This window comes from Hyla sarda, chromosome 10 (assembly GCF_029499605.1).
Source record: "Hyla sarda isolate aHylSar1 chromosome 10, aHylSar1.hap1, whole genome shotgun sequence".
Classification (NCBI taxonomy): Eukaryota; Metazoa; Chordata; class Amphibia; order Anura; family Hylidae; genus Hyla; species Hyla sarda.
In genome coordinates, this window is record NC_079198.1 from 108034214 (window position 1) to 108060346 (window position 26133).

Sequence of the window (26133 nt, forward strand, 5' to 3'; positions counted from 1 at the left end):
TATATCATCCCCACAACCACTGCTCAGATACACAATATATTACCCTCACAACCACTGCTCAGATACACAATATATTACCCCCACAAACACCTCAGATACACAATATATCACCCCCACAACCACTGCTCAGATACACAATATATAATCCCCACAACCACTGCTCAGATACACAATATATCATCCCCACAACCACTGCTCAGATACACAATATATCATCCCCACAACCACTGCTCAGATACACAATATATCATCCTCACAACCACTGCTCAGATACACAATATATCATCCCCACAACCACTGCTCAGATACACAATATATCATCCCCACAACCACAGCTCAGATACACAATATATCATCCCCACAAACACCTCAGATACACAATATATCATCACCACAACCACTGCTCAGATACACAATATATCATCCCCACAAACACCTCAGATACACAATATATTACCCCCACAAACACCTCAGATACACAATATATCATCCCCACAACCACTGCTCAGATACACAATATATTACCCCCACAAACACCTCAGATACACAATATATTATCCCCACAACCACTGCTCAGATACACAATATATCATCCCCACAACCACAGCTCAGATACACAATATATTACCCCCACAAACACCTCAGATACACAATATATCATCATCACAACCACTGCTCAGATACACAATATATCATCCCCACAACCACTGCTCAGATACACAATATATCATCCTCACAACCACTGCTCAGATACACAATATATCATCCCCACAACCACAGCTCAGATACATAACATATCACCCTCACAACCACAGCTCAGATACACAATATATCACCCCCACAACCACTGCTCAGATACACAATATATTACCCTCACAACCACTGCTCAGATACACAATATATTACCCCCACAAACACCTCAGATACACAATATATCACCCCCACAACCACTGCTCAGATACACAATATATCATCCCCACAACCACTGCTCAGATACACAATATATCATCCCCACAACCACTGCTCAGATACACAATATATCATCCCCACAACCACTGCTCAGATACACAATATATCATCCCCACAACCACAGCTCAGATACACAATATATCATCCCCACAAACACCTCAGATACACAATATATCATCACCACAACCACTGCTCAGATACACAATATATCATCCCCACAAACACCTCAGATACACAATATATTACCCCCACAAACACCTCAGATACACAATATATCATCCCCACAACCACTGCTCAGATACACAATATATCATCCCCACAACCACAGCTCAGATACACAATATATTACCCCCACAAACACCTCAGATACACAATATATTACCCCCACAACCACTGCTCAGATACACAATATATCATCCCCACAACCACAGCTCAGATACACAATATATTACCCCCACAAACACCTCAGATACACAATATATCATCACCACAACCACTGCTCAGATACACAATATATCACCCCCACAACCACTGCTCAGATACACAATATATCACCCTCACAACCACTGCTCAGATACACAATATATCACCCTCACAACCACAGCTCAGATACACAATATATCATCCCCACAACCACAGCTCAGATACATAACATATCACCCTCACAACCACAGCTCAGATACACAATATATTACCCCCACAAACACCTCAGATACACAATATATTACCCCCACAACCACTGCTCAGATACACAATATATCATCCCCACAACCACAGCTCAGATACACAATATATTACCCCCACAAACACCTCAGATACACAATATATCATCATCACAACCACTGCTCAGAAACACAATATAGCATCCCCACAACCACTGCTCAGATACACAATATATCATCCCCACAACCACTGCTCAGATACACAATATATCATCCCCACAACCACTGCTCAGATACACAATATATCATCCCCACAACCACAGCTCAGATACACAATATATTACCCCCACAAACACCTCAGATACACAATATATCATCCCCACAACCACTGCTCAGATACACAATATATCACCCCCACAACCACTGCTCAGATACACAATATATTACCCCCACAAACACCTCAGATACACAATATATCATCATCACAACCACTGCTCAGATACACAATATATCACCCTCACAACCACAGCTCAGATACACAATATATTACCCCCACAAACACCTCAGATACACAATATATTACCCCCACAACCACTGCTCAGATACACAATATATCATCCCCACAACCACAGCTCAGATACACAATATATTACCCCCACAACCACTGCTCAGATACACAATATATCATCCCCACAACCACAGCTCAGATACACAATATATCATCCCCACAACCACTGGTCAGATACACAATATATTACCCCCACAAACACCTCAGATACACAATATATCATCATCACAACCACTGCTCAGATACACAATATATCATCCCCACAACCACTGCTCAGATACACAATATATTACCCCCACAAACACCTCAGATACACAATATATTACCCCCACAACCACTGCTCAGATACACAATATATCATCCCCACAACCACAGCTCAGATACACAATATATTACCCCCACAAACACCTCAGATACACAATATATCATCATCACAACCACTGCTCAGATACACAATATATCATCCCCACAACCACTGCTCAGATACACAATATATTACCCCCACAAACACCTCAGATACACAATATATCATCATCACAACCACTGCTCAGAAACACAATATATCATCCCCACAACCACTGCTCAGATACACAATATATCATCCCCACAACCACTGCTCAGATACACAATATATCATCCCCACAACCACAGCTCAGATACACAATATATTACCCCCACAAACACCTCAGATACACAATATATCATCCCCACAACCACTGCTCAGATACACAATATATCATCATCACAACCACTGCTCAGATACACAATATATCATCCCCACAACCACTGCTCAGATACACAATATATCATCATCACAACCACTGCTCAGATACACAATATATCATCATCACAACCACTGCTCAGATACACAATATATCATCCCCACAAACACCTCAGATACATATATCACCCTCACAACCACAGCTCAGATACACAATATATTACCCCCACAAACACCTCAGATACACAATATATTACCCCCACAACCACTGCTCAGATACACAATATATCATCCCCACAACCACTGCTCAGATACACAATATATCATCCCCACAACCACTGCTCAGATACACAATATATCATCCCCACAACCACTGCTCAGATACACAATATATCATCCCCACAACCACTGCTCAGATACACAATATATCATTCCCACAACCACTGGTCAGATACACAATATATTACCCCCACAAACACCTCAGATACACAATATATCATCATCACAACCACTGCTCAGATACACAATATATCATCATCACAACCACTGCTCAGATACACAATATATCATCCCAACAAACACCTCAGATACATATATCATCCCCACAACCACTTCTCTGATACATATAATATCATCCCCACACCCAATGTTGACCTAAGTGACACAATACATCCCTCTCCCAACAACCTCTTGGATACATGACAAATCCCCTCACATCTGGCTGGTTAGGTGAGCTTAGTCAGGGATGACATATGGTCCTGTGTGTAACATCACAAGATGAGGGTGTATCATAGAGGACGCACCATCTTAATGCAGCATTGTGACAGAGACAGAGAAGGAATGTGTCTGTAGTGTCCTGCACAGCACTTAATGGGTTAACCTGGTTTTCACACTTGTGCTCACATAACATAGTTGTCACAGAAAGAGATCCGACACTGACGCAGTTCGCGCCCTGTATTCTGGGCTCACGTGTTCCGCTCTAACATTCCCCACTGCAAACAGTGATGTAACTTTATGGGTACATGCTGAAGAAATGAATCTCCAGCCCAATAACACTGTATTATATGACATGTTTAGGAGGGGATGGGCAATGTATCTCAGCTTTATTACCATATAGAGTCAAAATGAAACAATAAGCATCAGCCCCTTATATAAAGCCCTTACACATGAGAAGCCATTACTGAGTAATTGGTATCTCATCTATTGCATTTGAAGATGTTGATGTCTATCCTTCCCTGTGATTTCTTCATAACCTGCCTTGTGACATCACCTGTTCTGACTTTATAACCTGCCTCGTGACATCCCCTGTTCTGACTTTATAACCTGCCTTGTGACATCAACTGTTCTGCCTTTATATTCTGCCTTGTGACATCACCTGTTCTGACTTTATAACCTGCCTTGTGACATCAACTGTTCTGCCTTTATATTCTGCCTTGTGACATCACCTGTTCTGACTTTATAACCTGCCTTGTGACATCACCTGTTCTGACTTTATAACCTGCCTTGTGACATCACCTGTTCTGACTTTATAACCTGCCTTGTGACATCACCTGTTCTGACTTTATAACCTGCCTTGTGACATCACCTGTTCTGACTTTATAACCTGCCTTGTGACATCACCTGTTCTGACTTTATAACCTGCCTTGTGACATCACCTGTTCTGACTTTATAACCTGCCTTGTGACATCACCTGTTCTGACTTTATAACCTGCCTTGTGACATCACCTGTTCTGACTTTATAACCTGCCTTGTGACATCACCTGTTCTGTCTTTATAACCTGCCTTGTGACATCACCTGCTCTGCCTTTATATTCTTCCTTGTGACATCACCTGTTCTGCCTTTATATTCTTCCTTGTGACATCACCTGTTCTGTCTTTATAACCTGCCTTGTGACATCACCTGTTCTGACTTTATAACCTGCCTTGTGACATCACCTGTTCTGCCTTTATCACCTGCCTTGTGACATCACCTGTTCTGCCTTTATCACCTGCCTTGTGACATCACCTGTTCTGACTTTATATTCTGCCTTGTGACATCACCTGTTCTGTCTTTATAACCTGCCTTGTGACATCACCTGTTCTGACTTCATAACCTGCCTTGTGACATCACCTGTTCTGACTTTATAACCTGCCTTGTGACATCACCTGTTCTGTCTTTATAACCTGCCTTGTGACATCACCTGTTCTGACTTCATAACCTGCCTTGTGACATCACCTGTTCTGTCTTTATAACCTGCCTTGTGACATCACCTGTTCTGACTTTATATTCTGTCTTGTGACATCACCTGTTCTGACTTTGTATCCTGCCTTGTGACATCACCTGTTCTGACTTTATAACCTGCCTTGTGACATCACCTGTTCTGACTTTATATTCTGTCTTGTGACATCACCTGTTCTGACTTTATAACCTGCCTTGTGACATCACCTGTTCTGCCTTTATATTCTTCATTGTGACATCACCTGTTCTGCCTTTATATTCTTCCTTGTGACATCACCTGTTCTGACTTTATAACCTGCCTCGTGACATCCCCTGTTCTGACTTTATATTCTGTCTTGTGACATCCCCTGTTCTGACTTTATATTCTGTCTTGTGACATCACCTGTTCTGACTTTGTATCCTGCCTCGTGACATCCCCTGTTCTGACTTTATATTCTGTCTTGTGACATCACCTGTTCTGACTTTATATTCTGCCTTGTGACATCACTTGTTCTGACTTTCTAACCTGCCTTGTGACATCTACATTTGTTACCTGCACTGTGGCAATAAACTGCCCTGTTACTTCATCACCAGCTGTGTGACTTCATCACCTGCCCTATGACATCACCTGCTTTGACTTTATCACCTGCCCTATGACATCACCTGCTCTGACCTCATCACCTGCCTTTTACAAGATTTCTAGACATTTTTCCCACATCCTCAGCACAGCGCTTGTCAAGAGGCATTTGGCTGATCAGAGGGTCCTATTGTCTCCACAGCAATTGTCCTAGAAATGCTTTCACTGTGGTGTGAGTGCAGAATACTGAGAAGCTGCTGTCTATATATAGCTCCTCATTCTCCAGCTGTTAGACCTCCAGAGATTGCAATGAAAACAGGGAAGCAAATAAGTACACAGTGATTTTCCAATAACAAGTATTAGATATTGCTTTCAAATCTTACTTCAAACCAAGAAAGCACACAGGACTGAAATGCAAAAAATGTTTTTAGAGTTGTTCATAACTAAGGTCAAGGGGTAGGCGAGGATAGGCAGTCTTCTAGGGCGTCTACCAAGCCTAGAATGGGGGCAATCGTTAGCACTAGGAATCCAAGGCACTAACCCTGGGGATCCACACTAGAGAGCACTGCTTTCAATTGCAAGTATGTACTAAGGACGGCTTGAAACAGGAGAAGTTCCTGTTGAAATGGGAGCAGAGAGGAGGACAGTTTGTATTATTAATTTTTTTTATGGTGAGGGTGTTAAAGAGCACGTGTCATCATCTAAACTTTCCCTGATCCCCCTCCCCATCTGTCCCTTACTCTAACTATGCCTATCCCTGTGTTTATTGAGGTTTAAAACGCTGTGGAAATACCTTTTTTTATCCCTCTTCATTAGCTCAGGAGCACTGACTTTCTGGGGAGTGGAAGGAGGCGGGTCCCGGCAGGCATGATGTCACATGAAGCTTGGCTGGGACTCTGCTCTGCCTTTTTTAATAACATTTCGTAGGGTACCATATAAAAAAAAAAAGATACAGTAGTGATGGAAAAAAATGTAAATAACGAAATGTATCTTTTTTAAAACAAAATTTTTATTAATTTTGAAAACAGGGATCAATTTATGTGGGCGGTCAGGGACCTAAAATGTAGCTGAAAATAAAAAGGTAGTGTGTGTGTTTTTTACTTTTAAATTATTTTTTTTTAGGTAGTACTACTACTCCCAGCATGGAAAACCCTGTTCCATGATGGGAGTAGTAGTACCTGTACTTCTGACACCCGTTGCGATCCTTCTGTATAATTCATAGATGCGGCCGGCCGCTCCTTCTATGGTCCCCTGCACTGCCGTGTATATATACCGTGTATATACACCTATTCATATTTCCAACAGAGATCTGTGATTAGCTGGAACGGGCCGCATCTATACATTATACTGGAGTGTGCTCCATGTTGGGAGCAGCAGTACCTGCAGTTAAATGGGCACTGTCAGATACAAAAACTTTTGATATGTTGTAAAGCATGTATAATTAATAGGTTTTGCAATTGCTTTCATTAGAAAATTTTCAGTATTTCATACTGAAAAGCCGGTCAAACAACTGCCCCCCCTGCCTGCATGGACACATACTAGTCCTGCTGTGTCCATGCATCATCACCTATGTCATGGACCCACATCCTTGATTGACAGCTGTGAGCGCAGGGCTCACATCTGGAGGAAAAATCCTCCCACGGTTTGTGTCCCGCTACTGTCAGTGAGGATAAGCTGGGAGTTGTAGTTTTGCTAATGCTAGGGGAGGTGTGAGCAGACAGCATACTGAGGGAGGGGGCGGAGACCTGCACAGTGAGACCACGCCCCCTCCTTTTGAGAGGAATTCAGAGTAGTGAGCTAAATTAAAAGTGTAATAAAAAAAATAACAAAGGTGCTAGACACATAAAAATTTGATGTACATTGTCAGGATTAGGTACTGAGTGATATATTAAAAACAATGTTTTTATGTTGGATCTGACGGGTACGCTTTAAGGACAGATCACAGCGATCTTCCTTCATCCCTGAGATGTAGAGCGGCTTTCTCCTGCGCTCCCATCTCTGCTCTGTACTCCGGCCGGCCACTCACCATTCATATTTCCCTCTGAGAGCTGTGATTGGCTGCCACCATCGGCCAATCCCCACTTTGGGTGGAAAATATGAATGAGTGATGTGAATTTCTATTCACATCACTGGCCAGAGTATAGTGCAGAGATGCGAGCGCTGTATAGAGCCGCTCCGCATCTCTGCTATATTATGGACGTGACACCCGGTAGATCTATCTATTAGTACAGGAACTACTACTCCCATCATCGAACAGTGTGTTCCATGCTGGGAGTAGTAGTACTACCTACTACCTAAAATCTAAAAAATAAAGGGAAAAAAGTGAAAAACACACACACACTACATTTATATTATTGTCGGCTCCATTTATAGTGCCCTGCCCGCCCACATAAATTGATCCCTGTTTAAAAATTTATAAACATTTTGTAAAATAAATTTTTTCCATCACTACTGCGTCCTTTTTTTTGGTACCCAACAAATTTTAAAAAAACGTCAAAGGGATCCAAAATGCTATTTCCACTCAAAGGCAAAAAACGCCAGAAAAAACACTACAAAGAACGCCAAACACAGGAAAATGCTGTGGCGTTTTTTCTGGCATTTTTTTCGGCCACAAAAATCAAAGTAGAAACTTAGCCTAACATGTCTATTGATCCTGTAATTTCCATAACACCAGGAATTTTTTTTCTTGGCCTTGCGATTTCCATGTTCAAGAGTGTATGTCTATACCTGAGAATACTGATATAAGCACATTAGTTGCATTTTCTGTGAATCCAATAATAATGCTAATAGGTACAATCACAGTTACCTGAACAAGTTCCTCTACATCTTCACAAATATCACAGATGCATAACATTTTTCTTATGGACAGTGACATAAGTTTTCCTAAGCTTTGTGTATGTGTGTGTGTATATATATATATATATATATATGTATATATATATATATATATTACATTATAACCTTTCTAATATACAGTCATGGCTGATTTAGATCTGGACTCATTGCTGGCCACTTCAGAACTCTCCAGCACTTTGTTGCCATCCATTTCTGGGTCCTGCTAGAAGACCCAAGATCTCGGACACAAACCCAGCTTTCTGACACTGGGCTGTACAGTGTGACCCAAAATCCTTTGGTAATCCTCAGATTTTATGATGCCTTGCACACATTCAAAGCACCCAGTGCCAGAGGCAGCAAAACAACCCCAAAACATCATTGAACCTCCACCATATTTCACTGTAGGTACTGTGTTCTTTTATTTGTAGGCCTCATTCCGTTTTCGGTAAACAGTAGAATGATGTGCTTTACCAAAAAGCTCTATCTTGGTCTCATCTGTCCACAAGATGTTTTCCCTGAAGGATTTTGGCTTACTCAAGTTCATTTTGGCAAAATGTAGTCTTGATTTTTTATGTCTCTGTGTCAGCAGTGGTGTCCTCCCGGGTCCCCTGCCATAGCGTTTCATTTCATTTAAATATTGACAGATAGTTTGCGCTAACACTGATTCTCCCTAAGCCTGCAGGACAGCTTGAATATCTTTGGAACTTGTTTGGGGCTGCTTATCCACCATCTTGACTATCCTGCATTGACAACTTTCATCAATTTTTCTCTTCTGTCAATGCCCAGGGAGATTAGCTACAGTAAAGAAAGCAGAAGCTGATCAAGCACTTGGGTAAAAAGTTGCAGTTTTATTAAGGTCCGAATCCGACATACAAACTTCACACGGTAAAACGGACACCCTCCCTTGTCATACGCGTTTCAAGCGCATGCGCGCTCTTCCTCAGTGATTAGCTACAGTGCCATGGGTTGCAAACTTCTTGATAATGTTGCCCACTGTGGACAAAGGCAATCTAGATCTCTGGAGATGGACTTGTAACCTTGAGATTGTTGATATTTTTCCACAATTTTGGTTCTGAAGTCCTCAGACAGTTCTCTTCTCCTCTTTCTGTTGTCCATGCTTAGTGTGGCACACACAGACATACAGTGCAAAGACTACGTTAACTTCTCTAATTTTTATCTGCTTTCAGGTGTGATTTTTATATTGGCCACACCTGTTACTTGCCCCAGATGAATTTAACCCCTTAAGGACTGAGGGTTTTTCGGTTTTTGCACTTTCGTTTTTTCCTCCTCACCTTTTAAAAATCATAACCCTTTCAATTTTATACCTAAAAATCCATATGATGGCTTATTTTTTGCGCCACCAATTCTACTTTGCAGTGACATCAGTCATTTTACCCAAAAATCTACAGCAAAACGTAAAACAAAATCATTGTGCGACGAAATTGAAGAAAAAATGCAATTTTGTAACTTTTGGGGGCTTCGGTTTCTATGCAGTACATTTTTCAGTAAAAATGACACCTGATCTTTATTCTGTAGGTCCATACGATTAAAATGATACCCTACTTATATCGGTTTGATTTTGTCGTACTTCTGGAAAAAATCATAACTACATGCACAGAAATTTATATGTTTAAAATTGTCATCTTCTGACCCCTATAACTTTTTAATTTTCTGCGTATGGGGCGGTATGAGGGCTCATTTTTTGCGCCCTCATCTGACGTTTTTAGCGGTACCATTTTTGTATTGATCGGACTTTTTGATCAGTTTTTATTCATTTTTTCATGATATAAAAAGAGACCAAAAATGTTATTTTGGACTTTGGAATTTTTTTGCGCGTACGCCATTGACCATGCGGTTTAATTAATGATATATTTTTATAGTTCGGACATTTACGCACGCAGCGATACCACATGTGTTTATATTCATTTTTATTTACATGGTGTTTTTATTTATGGGAAAAGGGGGGTGATTTGAACTTTTATTAAGGAAAGGGTTAAATCACATTTATTAACTTTTTTTTTTACACTTTTTTTTTTTGCAGTTTTATAGCTCCCATAGGGACCTATAGCACTGCACACACTGATTGCCAGCACTGTTCACTGCAAAGCCATAGCTTTGCAGTGATCAATGTTATCGGTGGTCGATTGCTCAAGTCTGCATCTTAGGCTTGGAGCAATAGATCGCCAAAGGGACATGCCGGAGGCAGATAAGAGGACCTCCGCTCGTGCATTTTCCCTGCGGTGGTCCCGATCAGCCCCACTGAGCAGCCGGGCAGCTCAACTTTGAATGCCGCGATCGCTGCCGCGCGCTATTAGCCCCGGGTCCCGGCTTCAGATACATGCCGGGACCGACTGCGTGACCCCGCGGGAGTCGGCCAAGGACGTAAATATACATCGTTGGTCGTTAAGGGGTTAAAACAGCATCACATGCTTGAAACAATCTTATTTTTCAACAATTTCGAAAGGGTCCCAATAATTTTGTCCAGACCATTTTTGGAGTTTGGTGTGACATTATGTCCAATTTGCTTTTTTCCTCCCTTTTTTGGTTTAGTTCCAATACACACAAAGGGAATAAACATGTGCATAGCAAAACATGTGTTACTGCAATCCTTTTCTGTGAAAAACACTTGAAATACTTTTTATATACTTTTATATACTTTTTATTTTAGGGGTGCCAACATTTACGGCCATGACTGTACTTCATAAAATATTATTTATTTCCTTTGATATGACACACTGACCCTCACAATAAACTAATTTTACCTCAATACAGAAATTTAGGTGCACTACTGTGGTAGATGTATACAATGACATTGGCTAATCCCTCAACACTGATGTTAAAATTGAGACATTCGCCAGTGTATCCTTATATGAAGGACACACCAGAGCCCGCACACCAACGCCAAGGTTTCTCAGATGGCGCGGGACCTAACGCTAACCTACCTGTGCGTAATAAGCAAAAAACAGGGGCCAGTGGGCAATTACAGCAGCACTAGGTCGACATGCAGCCTGCACCCAGTTCCCTCCAGCGTGACTAAGCACACATACAATGGAAGGGGGGAGAGAGGCTACGAGCCCCACCCAAGTTGGCTGATATAGGTGCATGGCCTCACAGGTGCAACCCTAATGCTGCCTGGAAAATGTTCAAGGCGCATTAACATATGGAGTTTACACACCTCCACGTATAAATTTACAAACAACAACAAAAAACGTGGTCTCAAATGGGTGGAGGTGCTCAACCCCAAATGCAGTTGTGCATATATACTGGGGGAGCAGATCCTGCCCTTGTAGTCCGTTGCTAGGGGCGATCCCCAGCATAAAAATGCATACAATGGAGGATGCCTGCAGTGGACTACAAGTGCCACAATGTGGCACTTGTAGTCCACTGCAGGCATCCTCCATTGTATGCATTTTTATGCTGGGGATCACCCCTAGCAACGGACTACAAGGGCAGGATCTGCTCCCCCAGTATATATGCACAACTGCATTTGGGGTTGAGCACCTCCAGCCATTTGAGACCACGTTTTTTGTTGTTGTTTGTAAATTTATACGTGGAGGTGTGTAAACTCCATATGTTAATGCGCCTTGAACATTTTCCAGGCAGCATTAGGGTTGCACCTGTGAGGCCATGCACCTATATCAGCCAACTTGGGTGGGGCTTGTAGCCTCTCTCCCCCCTTCCATTGTATGTGTGCTTAGTCACGCTGGAGGGAACTGGGAGCAGGCTGCATGCCGACCTAGTGCTGCTGTAATTGCCCACTGGCCCGTTTTTTGCTTATTACGCACAGGTAGGTTAGTGTTAGGTCCCGCGCCATCTGAGAAACCTTGGCGTTGGTGTGCGGGCTCTGGTGTGTCCTTCATATAAGGATACACTGGCGAATGTCTCAATTTTAACATCAGTGTTGAGGGATTAGCCAATGTCATTGTATACATCTACCACAGTAGTGCACCTAAATTTCTGTATTGTAGTATTCTAATTGTTACACATCCACACCGTTTATCTGGTGTAGGATTCTATTGTGGCACTTGTAGTCCGCTGCAGGCATCCTCCATTGTATGCATTTTTATGCTGGGGATCGCCCCTAGCAACGGACTACAAGGGCAGGATCTGCTCCCCCAGTATATATGCACAACTGCATTTGGGGTTGAGCACCTCCAGCCATTTGAGACCACGTTTTTTGTTGTTGTTTGTAAACTAATTTTACCTGTTCAGTAGAGATCAGTTCGCAATGGTCTCCTTATAATCATGAGAGGGCAGGACTACAATGTGAATGATCACTTCTATTATGAATAAACAGGACCGCCATCAGGGGAGTACAGTCAGTACTCCAGTAAGGGGCACAAGCTCTCGGGGGGCCCAGGCCCCCACTGCACCCCCTTGCAGCTGCCGCAGCACAGAAGCGGGGGACCGCTGTCGCTGTATACACAGCTGTCTCCTGCTTCCATGGCCGGTCCAGGACGCATTAAACTATAAGCGCGTCTAACAGACACGCCTGTAGTTCAAAGCACCTGGTGCGTTACCACAAAAAATATATGGACAATAGAGTGACGAGCACTGTCATTAGGCTGAAGTCGCCCTTAAGTAGTGGCCGCTTACCATGAGCAAATAGAAACGCATGTTGACTCAACAAGTGGGTTGCCAAGATGTGAAGAACCAGCTGCTGAGCCCGGGTCCCAGGAGAAGGAGTGAATCAATACCGATGGAAGAAATGCAGAGAAGAAAAACAAGCCTTGAGATGGCGCTGCTGGTGTGATGAAAAGCAAATTCCAAGCCAGGGATATTTTAAAAACACTAAATGGTTCATTAGGAGCATAAAACAATGAAAGTACAGAGATGACATGTTTCGCACTTACTGTAATAAGTCAGGACATTGGAAAATGCAGTGCTTGGATTTAAATCGATTTCCCCTGAGGTCGGGGACCGGCCCTCAGGAAATCAGTCATCAGGTCCAATCTCCGAACGACCTAAGTCAGGACTCTCACTTTATGTTGCCACCTGCCTCTATGTAAAAGTTATTGTAGAAGGTGTACTGTTGGAGGTATTGATAGATACAGTGTCACAAGTGTCTACTATACCTAAAAGTGTTTTCTATTAGCATTGGGATGATGTTAACTTCCAAGTAGTTGCGGGTAATGGGCAACCAGTCCCCAGACATGGATACTGGGAGCCAACCATTCAGTTGGGAGAGCATGTACTTAGCGGGCAGGGAGTGATTGTAAATAATGTGACAGATAAGGGGTCTGCTGAGTTTATATTGGGGATGAACCTTATGAAGAATTGTTTCACTGAAGTGTTAGATCCCTTGCATGCCTCTCTTCTCCATATGTCCCCTTCAGGCCAGCGGGCTACGCAGCATCACTTGAAAGTTCTACAGGTGGAGCAGAAGTTTGCCAACAAGCAAGGTGAAATCTGCAGCGTATGAGTTCAAGACATCAGGTCGGTGCCCTTACAACCCAACACAGAGACCATCATCTGGTGTTGTGCATGTCCCAGAGTCAAGAATGGGGACTATTAAGCCCTGCTGGAACTTATGCAATTGGAAGATCATCCTCTTGTTCGAGTTGTGAGAAGCCTTGTCACTGTCACAAATGGGAGAGTCCCGGTGCGGTTAGTAAACCTGTCTGTTTCTGCTACTGTCTTGCCCAAATACTCTCCTGTAGCTTAGAACTTCTGGTGGCCCGACAGCGTGCAGCTCAAGTGGCCAAAGGATCCGGTGTGAGCCCTCCAGAGCCCTGGTGGGCGCAACTCCTGGTTGGAGATGACACTACCCCAAGGGACGTCTCCTTATCCATTGCCAAGGATCGAGGAATCACTCACCGCCCTCGTGTCAGCTGCTTACTTCTCCACCCTGGACTTAACCAGTGGATATTGGCAAATGACATTGGCCATGGAGGATCGGGAGAAGACCGCGTTCGTGACACTCATGGGACTGTTCGAGTTTAAAAGTATGCCGTTTGGGCTGTGCAATGGCCCTGCTACGTTCCAGCGTCTGATGGAAAAGGTGCCTGGGCCATCTGAATTTTCAAAGTGTCCTATTGTACCAAGACGATGTCATTGTGTATTCCAAGTCCTACCAGGAACACCTTAGCCACCTGTCAGATGTCTTCCAAGTCCTGATCAAGCATGGGCTGAAGATCAAGCCATCAAAATGCCACTTGCTCAAACCTTAGGTCCACTACTTGGGTCATGTTGTCAGCGCAGAGGGAGTCCAGCCTAATCCTGAAAAGGAAGAAGTTGTCAAGAACTGACCAACCCTGCACACGGTGAAAGATGTCAGGAGCTTTCTGGCGTTAGCCGGCTACTACCGCCATTTTATTCCCCACTTCGCCCAGATTGCAGAACCCCTCATATCTCTCCTACGGGGTACGGCGAAGGAGAACTACAATGGAAAACTACCTGTTGAATGGGCCGAAGAGCAAGAGACGGCATTCCGAGCTCTCAAACATCTGCTGACAGAACCACCAATCTTGGCGTATCCAGACTACAGTCAGCCTTTCCGGCTGTACACTGATGCCAGTTGTGAAGGTCTGGGAGCAGTCCTGTCCCAAGTCCAGAAAGGGCAAGAGCGAGTAATTGCCTATGCCATTAGTAACCTGGGAGGAGCAGAGAAGAACGATGCAAATTACAGCTCATTCAAGTTGGAACTGAAGCAAAAAAAAAAAACACATGGCATACTATTTTGGAAACTACACCCCTCAAGGAACGTAACAAGGGGTACAGTGAGCCTTAACACCCCACAGGTGTTTGACGACTTTTCGTTAAAGTCGAATGCGTAAATAAATAAAAAAATTCACTAAAATGCAGTTTTCCCCCCAAATTTTACATGTTTACAAGGGGTAATAGGAGAAAATCCCCCGCAAAATTTGTAACCCATGTGTGGACGTCAAGTGCACTGCTGGCACACTACAATGCTCAGAAGAGGAGCGCCATTGAGCTTTTGGAGAGAGAATTTGGTTGGAATAGAAGTCGGAGGCCTTGTGCCTTTACAAAGCCCACCGTGGTGCCAGAACAGTGGATAGAAGTCGGAGGCCTTGTGCCTTTACAAAGCCCACCGTGGTGCCAGAACAGTGGACCCCCCCACATGTGACCCATTTTGGAAACTACACCCCTCACAGAATTTAATAAGGGGTGCAGTGAGCATTTACACCCCTCTGGCGTTTGACAGATTTTTGGAACAGTGGGCTGTGCATATGAAAAATTACCACTGTATAGTGGTCTCCAAACTGTAGCCCTCCAGATGTTGCTAGGCAACTACTCACCAGCTTCCATAGTCTTCACCAGGGAGCCGCACGTCACCGCCGCCGCCGATCGCAGGTAAGGGACCTCCACCACCGGTCACGCTACAGTTCCCCCGTTCTGCCCGGATTACCGTCGGTGGGCAGAAAGTGGGGGACCGAACTTTAACCCCTCCTCCCCCGATCTGCTATTGGTCAGTCTTCTGACCAACCAATATCAGGGATAGAAGGGGTGGCACCCCTGCCACCTAACTCCTATCCCTTCAGGGGGATCCCCCTTATTTTCCGGGTCACCGGAGACCCATATGACCCGGAATCGCCAAAAATTGCCGGTCTGAATTGACCGGCGATCGCCGACATGGGGTGCCTCAGGACCTCCCTGGGCATATGCATGGGATGCCTGCTGACAGATATCAGCAGTCATCCCGATCCGGTCCCCGACCGGCTAGTGGCAGGGACCGGAATTCCCACGGGCGTACCCATATGCCCTACGTCTTTAAGGACTCAGGATGCAGGTTAAAGAAGACCTATACACCTGGAAGACTCTTTAGGACAAAAGTCGAGTCATGGGGGATCTGTTGGACTACCTTCTGGCGAAAAAGGTACCAACCCGTCTACGCCAGGCCCAGTGTGACTATGAGCTGAAATATCTGTGGCGACAGAGGTAGCGACTGTTTGTGCACAAAGGACTGTTGCACCGAAATTCTTTGGATCCGGTCTCTGGTGATCGACTTCATCAGATTCTGGTTCCCCGAAGAGATGCAGCGATGGTCCTCAACGCATACCATGATCAATCAGGACACTTTGGAGTCCACAAGACCAAAGCTACTGTCAGGCGAAGATTCCACTGGATCGGAATGCGGAGCGACATTGAGAAATGGTGCAGTGAATGTGCTGTCTGTAACGTCACCAAGACTTGTGCAAGGACGCAAGAGCACCCCCTCCATTCCATCCAGAGTGAAAGGCCTAACCAGTTGGTCGCGCTAGACCATGTCAAGTTGTCTCCTAGCTGGTCCGGGTATACTTATGCTCTCACCATGGTGGATCTCTACTCTAAATGGGTTGTCGTTGTACCTGTCAAAGATCTCACAGCCAAGACAGCGGCCCAGATGTTCTACTCCAATTGGGTGTAAACCATACCCTATCTGAAATCTGATGTTTATGAAGTACAAAAGCCTGGGTACGAGCCGCAAGTTGTTCACCAAAACCGAATCAAGTTATGTCTGAAAGATCTACTAGTGCTCCCAGCACCAAATCCTTCAGCTGTCAGACCTGCGAGAGAGTACCTTCCAGGCGAGAGAATCCACCCATCCATGGATTTCCCCATGTTTTCTCTGACCCGGACTGTGGTCTTCTGTGTCTCACCAGCACCATGGCTGGTTCAACCTACTCTAGTCTCTACACCAGTCCCAGTCTTGTCACCATTGGCTCCGGCCTATACACCGGTCTCTAGAGTACCAAATCCGTCTCCAGCCTCTCCAATGCGGACACCATCGATTCTGGGTCCCACCAGCCCTGGACCAATACTTGCTCTTGAGTTTGTCGAGGAGTAGTTACCTGCAGCTCCATAGGTTCCAGGAGCTCCAGAAGACACAAGAGTCCCAAATTCCCCCGAAGCGGTGTTGCGTAGGTCCCAATGGTCGACACAAGGACAAATTCCTGCAAGGTACAAAGAGTAGGTCACAATATAATATGTTAAGTTGTACCACACATCGTTAGTCCATATATATTCAAAATAGACCACAAACATAAATATCTACTATTTTAAGATTGTAACATCATTCATAGTCCCAGTCCACAAGTCTTCAATGTATGCATATATATGTCTAATGTTTTCTCTCCTGTCCACGTGTACAGGGTACTCTACTGGCCAGGGGGTTCCCGAGATATAGGTAAAAGCACATATAGAGACAGAGTACAATATGTAAATGTAACACTGTTGTATAGAATAACAATGTATGTTGAGTTCTGGGGAGAAGTGTTGAGAACTGAAGGGCCCCATCAGCCAAGGCATTGGGACGATAGCCTCCAACAGCCCTATCGCAACTTATGTGTATTGGTGTCTTAAATGTGTTACTAAAGCAGTTACAAAGTAACTGAGGTCCAGTGCAGTCAAGTCGAGTCTAGGTGTGTGTCCAGAGTCAATGGAGGCCTCAAGTCAAGCCGGCAGCCACAGTCAATTGCAAGTAAGCTACAGTCATAGCTTTGTCAGTCGTTAGTCCCTGTCAGCAACTGTCAAGTCAGTGTGGCCTGCATTACATTTTCCAGTCCTACTACAAGTCCCAGCAAGCCCTTAAGGTCTTTGAGTCACTGGTCACCTCCGAGGGCCCTAGCTGAAATGTACAGACTTTACCATCTGTCTACCCTCAGGAAAGCTACCGTTATCCCTAACTTGGCGTTGGAGTCATTATTGCCTCCCGTGCCTAGCCCAGGATCCAGTGGTATACCTTTGGGTGGTATCAAGGATAAACCACGCCCTGGTGTAAAAAATACAAGGGGTCAATTCAATCTGTCCCTATGGTAACAACATCTGCCCTCATCACCCCCCCGTTACCACACATTGTTCTGACCTTTGCAGTTGACCCCATGTCGTGGTTTGGAAATGCTCCTCAGTTTATTCTGTAGCACCACATTTTGTTTTCTCTTGTCTAAATCTAGAACCTGGCAAATTTTACTGCAAATAGTTATAACCTTATTTAAGGTTATTGGAAGAATACCAAAAAGGGTTCCAACAGACCAAGCCTGAAAAATATCTTCTCCTACAAACCACACATTGTGGGCATTACTATAGCCATAGGAGCCAAAGCAACTGTTATGGGGCCCGATATTGCATTATTGTTGTATCTTTTTTGGGGTGGGATGAGGTCCAGAGATGTATTTAGGCTTTCTAACACTAAATACGGGTCCCTATTGGTCAACTGAATTACTTCTCTTGTGTTACCTATTGTAGGTAGTTTCCAATGCTAAGCCCCTTAAATAGCCTTGAACCAGGACTATGGATTATCAGCCAAAATCGCCTTCAAAATAATGGGAGCCATCTGTACACACCTTTTTTGGGGCTCTTGTCCCTTCTAAATATGATAGCTAGATGAGAATGCTGTGAGCTGAGTCTGAGAGGTTAATGTGTCTTCTTGAGGAGACTGCCAAGCTGACATCAGGAGGGCCAGGCGATGTTTCCTTTATTTTGAAGTTTGCTAAGTAGCGCTTTAACGCAACCTATTGGAAGTAGCTTTCATGTAAGCTACTACTCAAAACCTCGAAACATGACCTGGAATTATCAATCAAACCAAAAAGAATGATTTCCCATCTGTAGGTGCTGCTTTAAAGTTCTTGTCCATCATCAGTAAAGAGAAGGGTACTGGTTGGCTGGGTGAGAAGTCTTTGATGTGGGTCTGATGGTATTGTGTCTCCTTGGGCAGACAGTATATACCAATGATATAGAGGAGCATCACAATTCTGATTTACTGTATGGCTCTTTAAATTTTAGTTACAACCATCCCAGAACGTGAGCTCTATAATTGTGGATGGTCCCAGCCTAATGTACTGTGCTGGGGGATTATTGTTACGTCGAAAAAGTCATCACCATCTGCTTAGAGCGGCTGATATCATCATCTCTGTCTCTTTTAGCAGAACTTTCCTGAGCAGTGAATCACCTGGATGTCTCATACAGGGTCCTAGCTCAGACACCACCCACACTTCTCTCTGTGCACAGAATGTGAGGGGGAGCACAAGCCAGGGTCCTCATGTGCTTCATCATGGGCTTTTGGTACAAAAGGTATCAGAGTAGATGAGGAGAGCACGCCCACACATACATTAACCTCTCAGTGGAATAGCTGTTATATGATAAGCACAATATACAGAAACGCTGACCTTTCTGAAACCCATGCCTGTCAGTATGCCCAACACAACCCATAACCAAGGGCAAAACAAGCCGCACTCCACACTAAGGCAATCAGTAACAAAAGAGTTTAATAAGGTGTGAGGCCCATGGCAGACATCAAATATTTAACAATACAGTGGTCCCTCAACATACGATGGTAATCCGTTCCAAATGGACCATCGTTTGTTGAAACCATCGTATGTTGAGGGATCCGTGCAATGTAAAGTATAGGACAGTGGTCTACAACCTGCGGACCTCCAGATGTTGCAAAACTCCAACACCCAGCATGCCCGGACAGCCAACGGCTGTCCGGGCATGCTGGGAGTTGTAGTTTTGCAACATCTGGAGGTTCCGCAGGTTGAAGACCACTGATATAGGAAGTTGTACTCACCTGTCCCTGCCACTCCGGACAGTCACCGCTGCCCTGGATGTTGCCTTCCATCGCTGTCGCCGCGTCCCCGGGGTGTTCCCGACGCTCCGGCAAGGCCTCTGCTTCCCCGGCATCCTCGCTCTCTGTCGCCGCCATCACGTCGCTACGCACGCCGCTCCTATTGGATGACCGGACGGCGTGCGCAGAGACGTGATGACGACGATGGAAAGCGCCGACGATGCAGGTTATCCCGAAGAGGACGCACCGGAGCCCCGAGGACAGGTAAGTGATCGTCAGCGGACCATACGGGGCACCGTAAAGCAGTCAGTGCCGCCGGATAGCCGTTTATGCGATGGCCCCGACATACAAAAGCATCGTATGTTGATGCTGCCTTTAACATGCGATGGCCTCTGAGAGCCCATCGTATGTTGAAATGATCGTATGTCGGGGTCATCGTAGGTCGGGGGGTCACTGTATTTTTGTTAATAGTGTGATATATCTGGTGTTGTTATGTAGGTCTTTCTTGCTGTAGTTTTTGTTATTTTGCTGTACTGCCAAATTGTGGCTAAAGCATACAACTTTGTAAACATACTTTTCTTGTTCTTAACTGTACTATGGGTGCAACATGTTATATAAAAATGTTTAAAACGTTTAAATACATAAAGGGAATCAACAAAGTAAAGGAAGAGAATATATTAAAAATAAGAAAAACTACCACAAGAGGGCATAGTTTTATATAAGAGGGGCAAATGTTAAAATGTAATATCAGCTGATATGTGATGAGATCTCGGTTCTCCTTCAACTCTGAGGTTAAAGAGCTACCTAGACTTTGGGTGATCAGAAAGAAGATACACACCTATGGGGCACACATCTTGTGGCCATCTGGCCCATATGTTTTTTACACATTCTTGGCTTCTTAAAAGGATGACCTATCTTCTCAACTAGATTGCCAAATTGCCCACCAGTAGTAAATCACAAAGATGGTCCCAGGTTATTCTCCATTAGGCTTTCCAAATTGTGGGGCAGTGGGATCTCCTTTTCATATAGGATGGACCTGCCCTATAGTTAATTGTTTTTCGAGAATTTTTAATATGTTATTTTCGATTACTCAGGCTTATGTGATTATGTCTCCCACTTGTGCCTTATTGAATGACCTGTGGTGTCTAAACATTCCCAGAAATTCACATCGACCTATTGAAAGGTGGTATCTTTGGAGCTGGTGAGGGCTAAACTGAATTATGGTCAATGACCATTTACACAGTATTTTAACCGATGAGGAGGCTGTGTTTCGAAAGGTCTGGCAACCATGTCTGGATTATTCAGCCCCGATTTTACTTGGATTGCTCCATGACCTTCCCCCTCCCCCAATTCCTTTTTCCAGTGGGTTGAAGGCCCTTTCCCCCGTTATTTACCCTTTCATTTTTCCTGTGTGTTCTTTCTTGGGTTATGCTCTCATTGAGGGTCTTTTTTGTTGCAGGTTGGCTATAGTACAGTTAGAGTCCCAGCTCCTTATGTTTATTGCTGTATCATAATGTTGTTTTTGATAACCTGACTGTCGGTTGTGATCACTTGTTCTTTAAACATCTGCATGTGTTTTCAATGCATAACAGTTTGTTATATATTCTTACATTTTGCGCTATAATGTGCTGTTTGTTATTTTTGTAAAATCCTATTACAATTTTTGAACACCAGAGATCAGCTGATTACCATGGATTTGGCTGCTAAAACCCCAAAGAAGCTTCAGGAGGTGCAACACATCTCCCCTAAGGTGAAAAGTATCTCACATGGCATTCAAGTAATCTTGTAATCCCTGCAAAGTAGAAAGAAGTACAGGGATTAGAAATTGTAGAAATGTAGAAATTCTGCAGACGTGGGGTCATATCTACGCAACCTGCACACTGACTGCAGAAAATACTGCGTAGAACCGGCAGAGAATTGGATGAGAGGAAACCTCCTGAACAGGACAAGCTGGTGAGAGCATGTGGTAAGCATTCATCCTCTCGACAGGCCACGTCTATAACATTTCACACCACATGCACAAAAGAGAAACAACTATTTTGGTCAATAGTGAGTCCTGGTACTATTCCTGCAGAGGAGTCTGTGCTCACAATAAATAAATGCTCCACATCCCTCTAGAGGACAACAGGCAGCACCCGGCTCAAGGCTCGCAGGGTCTAATACAGTGGGGATCAGGTGAAAATTTGTATTAATGTGCATAAAGAAGCCAAGGAAAGAAGGAAAAATCTCCAAAAGGCATCAAATTACAGATTAGACATTCTTACAATATGTCAACAAAAGTTATATTTTATTTCCATCATTTCCAATGATGGCGTCTGCAAAAGTTTGGGCACCCTGCAGAGTTAATATCTTGTACTGCCCCCTTTGGCAAGTATCACAGCTTGTAAATGCTTTTTGTAGCCAGCCAAGAATCTTTCAATTCTTGTTTGAGGTATCTTTGCCCATTCTTCCTTACAAAAGTCTTCCAGTTCTTTGAGATTTCTGGGCTGTCTGTCACGCACTGCTCTTTTAAGGTCTATCCATAGATGTTCAATTATGTTGAGGTCAGGAGATTGTGAAGGTCATGGCAAAACCTTCAGTTTACGCCTCTTGATGTAATCCCCCGTGGATTTCGAGGTGTGTTTAGGATCATTATCCATTTGTAGAAGCCATCCTCTCTTTAACTTCAGCTTTTTCACAGATGGCATCAAGTTAGCATACAAAATTTGCTGACATTTTATTGAATCCATTTTTCTTGTGAGATGTTCCCTGTGCCACTGGCTGCAATACAACCCCAAAGCATGATTGATCCACCCCCATGCTTAACAGTTGGACAGAGGTTCGCTTCATTAAATTCTGTTCCCCTTCTTCTCCAAACGAACCTTTGCTCATTCTGGCCAAAAAGTTAAATTTTAACCTCATCGGTCCACAGAACTTGTTTCCGAAATGCATCAGGCTTGTCTATATGTTCATTTACAAAGTTCAAACGCTGATTTTTGTGGTGAGGATGTAGAAGAGGTTTTCTTCTGATGACTCTTCCATGAAGACCATATTTGTACAAGTATCTCTTTATAGTGGAATAGTGTACCACAACTCCAGTGTCTGACAGATGTTTCTGGAGGGATTGTGCAGTCAAACTATTTTCAGTTTCAGATTTCTAGGCAACTGCTTAGAAGAACCCATAGTGTTGGTTGTTGGGGCAAGGTCAGATGAGTCTGGGCATTTAAAACCTTTGAGATTGACATCACCTGGTCTTCCCAGACGATGATTGAGAACAATCCATGACACTGGCAGGTCTCCGCTTTGGAAAGGGGGCAGTGCATGCTATAAATTCTGCAGGGTGCCCAAACTTTTGCAGATGCCATTTTTTTGTTTTCTGTTATTTTGAAAGTGTAAATGATGGAAATAAAATCTAACTTTTGTTGACATATTATAAGAATGTCTAATCTGTAATTTGATGCCTTTTGGAGATTTTTCCATCTTTCCTTGGCTTCTTTATGCACATTAATACAAATTTTTACCTGGGGTGCCCAAACTTTTGATCCCCACTGTACAACATCTGCAAGTCTGGATGTTCCCAAGAGTCTCTTTCCACAAGAACGCTTGACAGGATAAATGGCTTTATAGGAAACAGACCCTATGGTGTGTGAGATAGAGAAATTACACTGGGGTCAGGGATGATAGGAGACATGACACTGATTGGGGGTAGATGAACTGTGAGATTATGGCACAGTATATAGAGCATAATAGATGCCATCTGATATGTATTATGGAGCGGGGACATAGATATAGAAACAGTTATGATAGACATGAGAGTAGGGATAGGACCCCATGAGCTATAATAGGACCCCATAAGCTATAATAGGACCCCATGAGTTATAATAGGACCCCATGAGTTATAATAGGACCCCATGAGCTTTAATAGGACCCCATGAGTTATAATAGGACTCCATGAGTTATAATAGGACTCCATGAGTTATAATAGGACTCCATGAGTTATAATAGGACTCCATGAGTTATAATAGGACCCCATGAGTTATAATAGGACTCCATGAGTTATAATAGGACCCCATGAGTTATAATAGGACCCCATGAGTTATAATAGGACTCCATGAGTTATAATAGGACTCCATGAGTTATAATAGGAGTCCATGAGGTATAATAGGACCCCATGAGTTATAATAGGATTCCAGGAGCAATAATAGGACCCCATGAATTATAATAGGACCCCATGAGTTATAATAGGACCCCATGAGTTATAATAGGACTCCATGAGTTATAATAGGACTCCATGAGTTATAATAGGACTCCATGAGTTATAATAGGACCCCATGAGTTATAATAGGACCCCAGGAGCTATAATAGGACCCCATGAGTTATAATAGGACCCCATGAGCTATAATAGGACCTCATGAGTTATAATAGGAGTCCATGAGTTATAATAGGACCCCATGAATTATAATAGGACTCCACGAGTTATAATAGGACCCCATGAGTTATAATAGGACCCCATGAGTTATAATAGGACCCCAGGAGCTATAATAGGACCCATGAGTTATAATAGGACCCCATGAGTTATAATAGTACCCAAGGAGCTATAATAGGACCCCATGAGTTATAATAGGACTCCATGAGTTATAATAGGACCCCATGAGTTATAATAGGACCCCATGAGTTAAAATAGGACCCCATGAGTTAAAATAGGACCCCATGAGTTATAATAGGAGTCCATGAGTTATAATAGGACCCCATGAGTTATAATAGGACTCCATGAGTTATAATAGGAGTCCAGTAGTTATAATAGGACTCCATGAGTTATAATAGGAGTCCAGTAGTTATAATAGGACCCCATGAGTTATAATAGGACCCATGAGTTATAATAGGACCCCATGAGTTATAATAGGACCCCATGAATTATAATAGGACCCATGAGTTATAATAGGACTCCATGAGTTATAATAGGACCCTATGAGTTATAATAGGAGTCCAGTAGTTATAATAGGACCCCATGAGTTATAACAGGAGTCATAAAAGGAGTCTAGGAGTTATAATAGGTCTCCAGGAGTTATAATAGGAGTCCAGTAGTTATAATAGGAGTATTGGATTCATAATAGGATTCCAGGAGCAATAATAGGACCCCATAAGTTATAATAGGACCCCATGAGTTATAATAGGACCCCATGAGTTATAATAGGACTCCATGAGTTATAATAGGACTCCATGAGTTATAATAGGACCCTATGAGTTATAATAGGAGTCCAGTAGTTATAATAGGACCCCATGAGTTATAATAGGACTCCATGAGTTATAATAGGACTCCATGAGTTATAATAGGACTCCATGAGTTATAATAGGAGTCCATGAGGTATAATAGGACCCCATGAGTTATAATAGGATTCCAGGAGCAATAATAGGACCCCATGAATTATAATAGGACCCCATGAGTTATAATAGGACCCCATGAGTTATAATAGGACTCCATGAGTTATAATAGGACTCCATGAGTTATAATAGGACTCCATGAGTTATAATAGGACCCCATGAGTTATAATAGGACCCCAGGAGCTATAATAGGACCCCATGAGTTATAATAGGACCCCATGAGCTATAATAGGACCTCATGAGTTATAATAGGAGTCCATGAGTTATAATAGGACCCCATGAATTATAATAGGACTCCACGAGTTATAATAGGACCCCATGAGTTATAATAGGACCCCATGAGTTATAATAGGACCCCAGGAGCTATAATAGGACCCATGAGTTATAATAGGACCCCATGAGTTAGAATAGTACCCAAGGAGCTATAATAGGACCCCATGAGTTATAATAGGACTCCATGAGTTATAATAGGACCCCATGAGTTATAATAGGACCCCATGAGTTAAAATAGGACCCCATGAGTTAAAATAGGACCCCATGAGTTATAATAGGAGTCCATGAGTTATAATAGGACCCCATGAGTTATAATAGGACTCCATGAGTTATAATAGGAGTCCAGTAGTTATAATAGGACTCCATGAGTTATAATAGGAGTCCAGTAGTTATAATAGGACCCCATGAGTTATAATAGGACCCATGAGTTATAATAGGACCCCATGAGTTATAATAGGACCCCATGA

At 43.3% G+C, this 26133-nt stretch overlaps 1 protein-coding gene across 2 annotated transcripts in view; it reads right to left on the reverse strand.

The window, feature by feature from the left end:
* JAM3 (junctional adhesion molecule 3) overlaps nt 1–26133 on the reverse strand; it is a 148801-nt gene that overhangs the window by 116466 nt on the left and 6202 nt on the right. The window contains exons 1-2 of one of the 2 annotated variants that reach the window (XM_056544479.1): nt 21722–21762; nt 17322–17423 (exon numbers count right to left, since the gene is read on the reverse strand). The gene's annotated coding sequence lies outside the window, so the exon portion shown is untranslated. Of the gene's footprint in view, nt 1–17321; nt 17424–21721; nt 21763–26133 lie in introns of those variants that run through there. The other variant, XM_056544478.1, reaches the window with a different exon arrangement.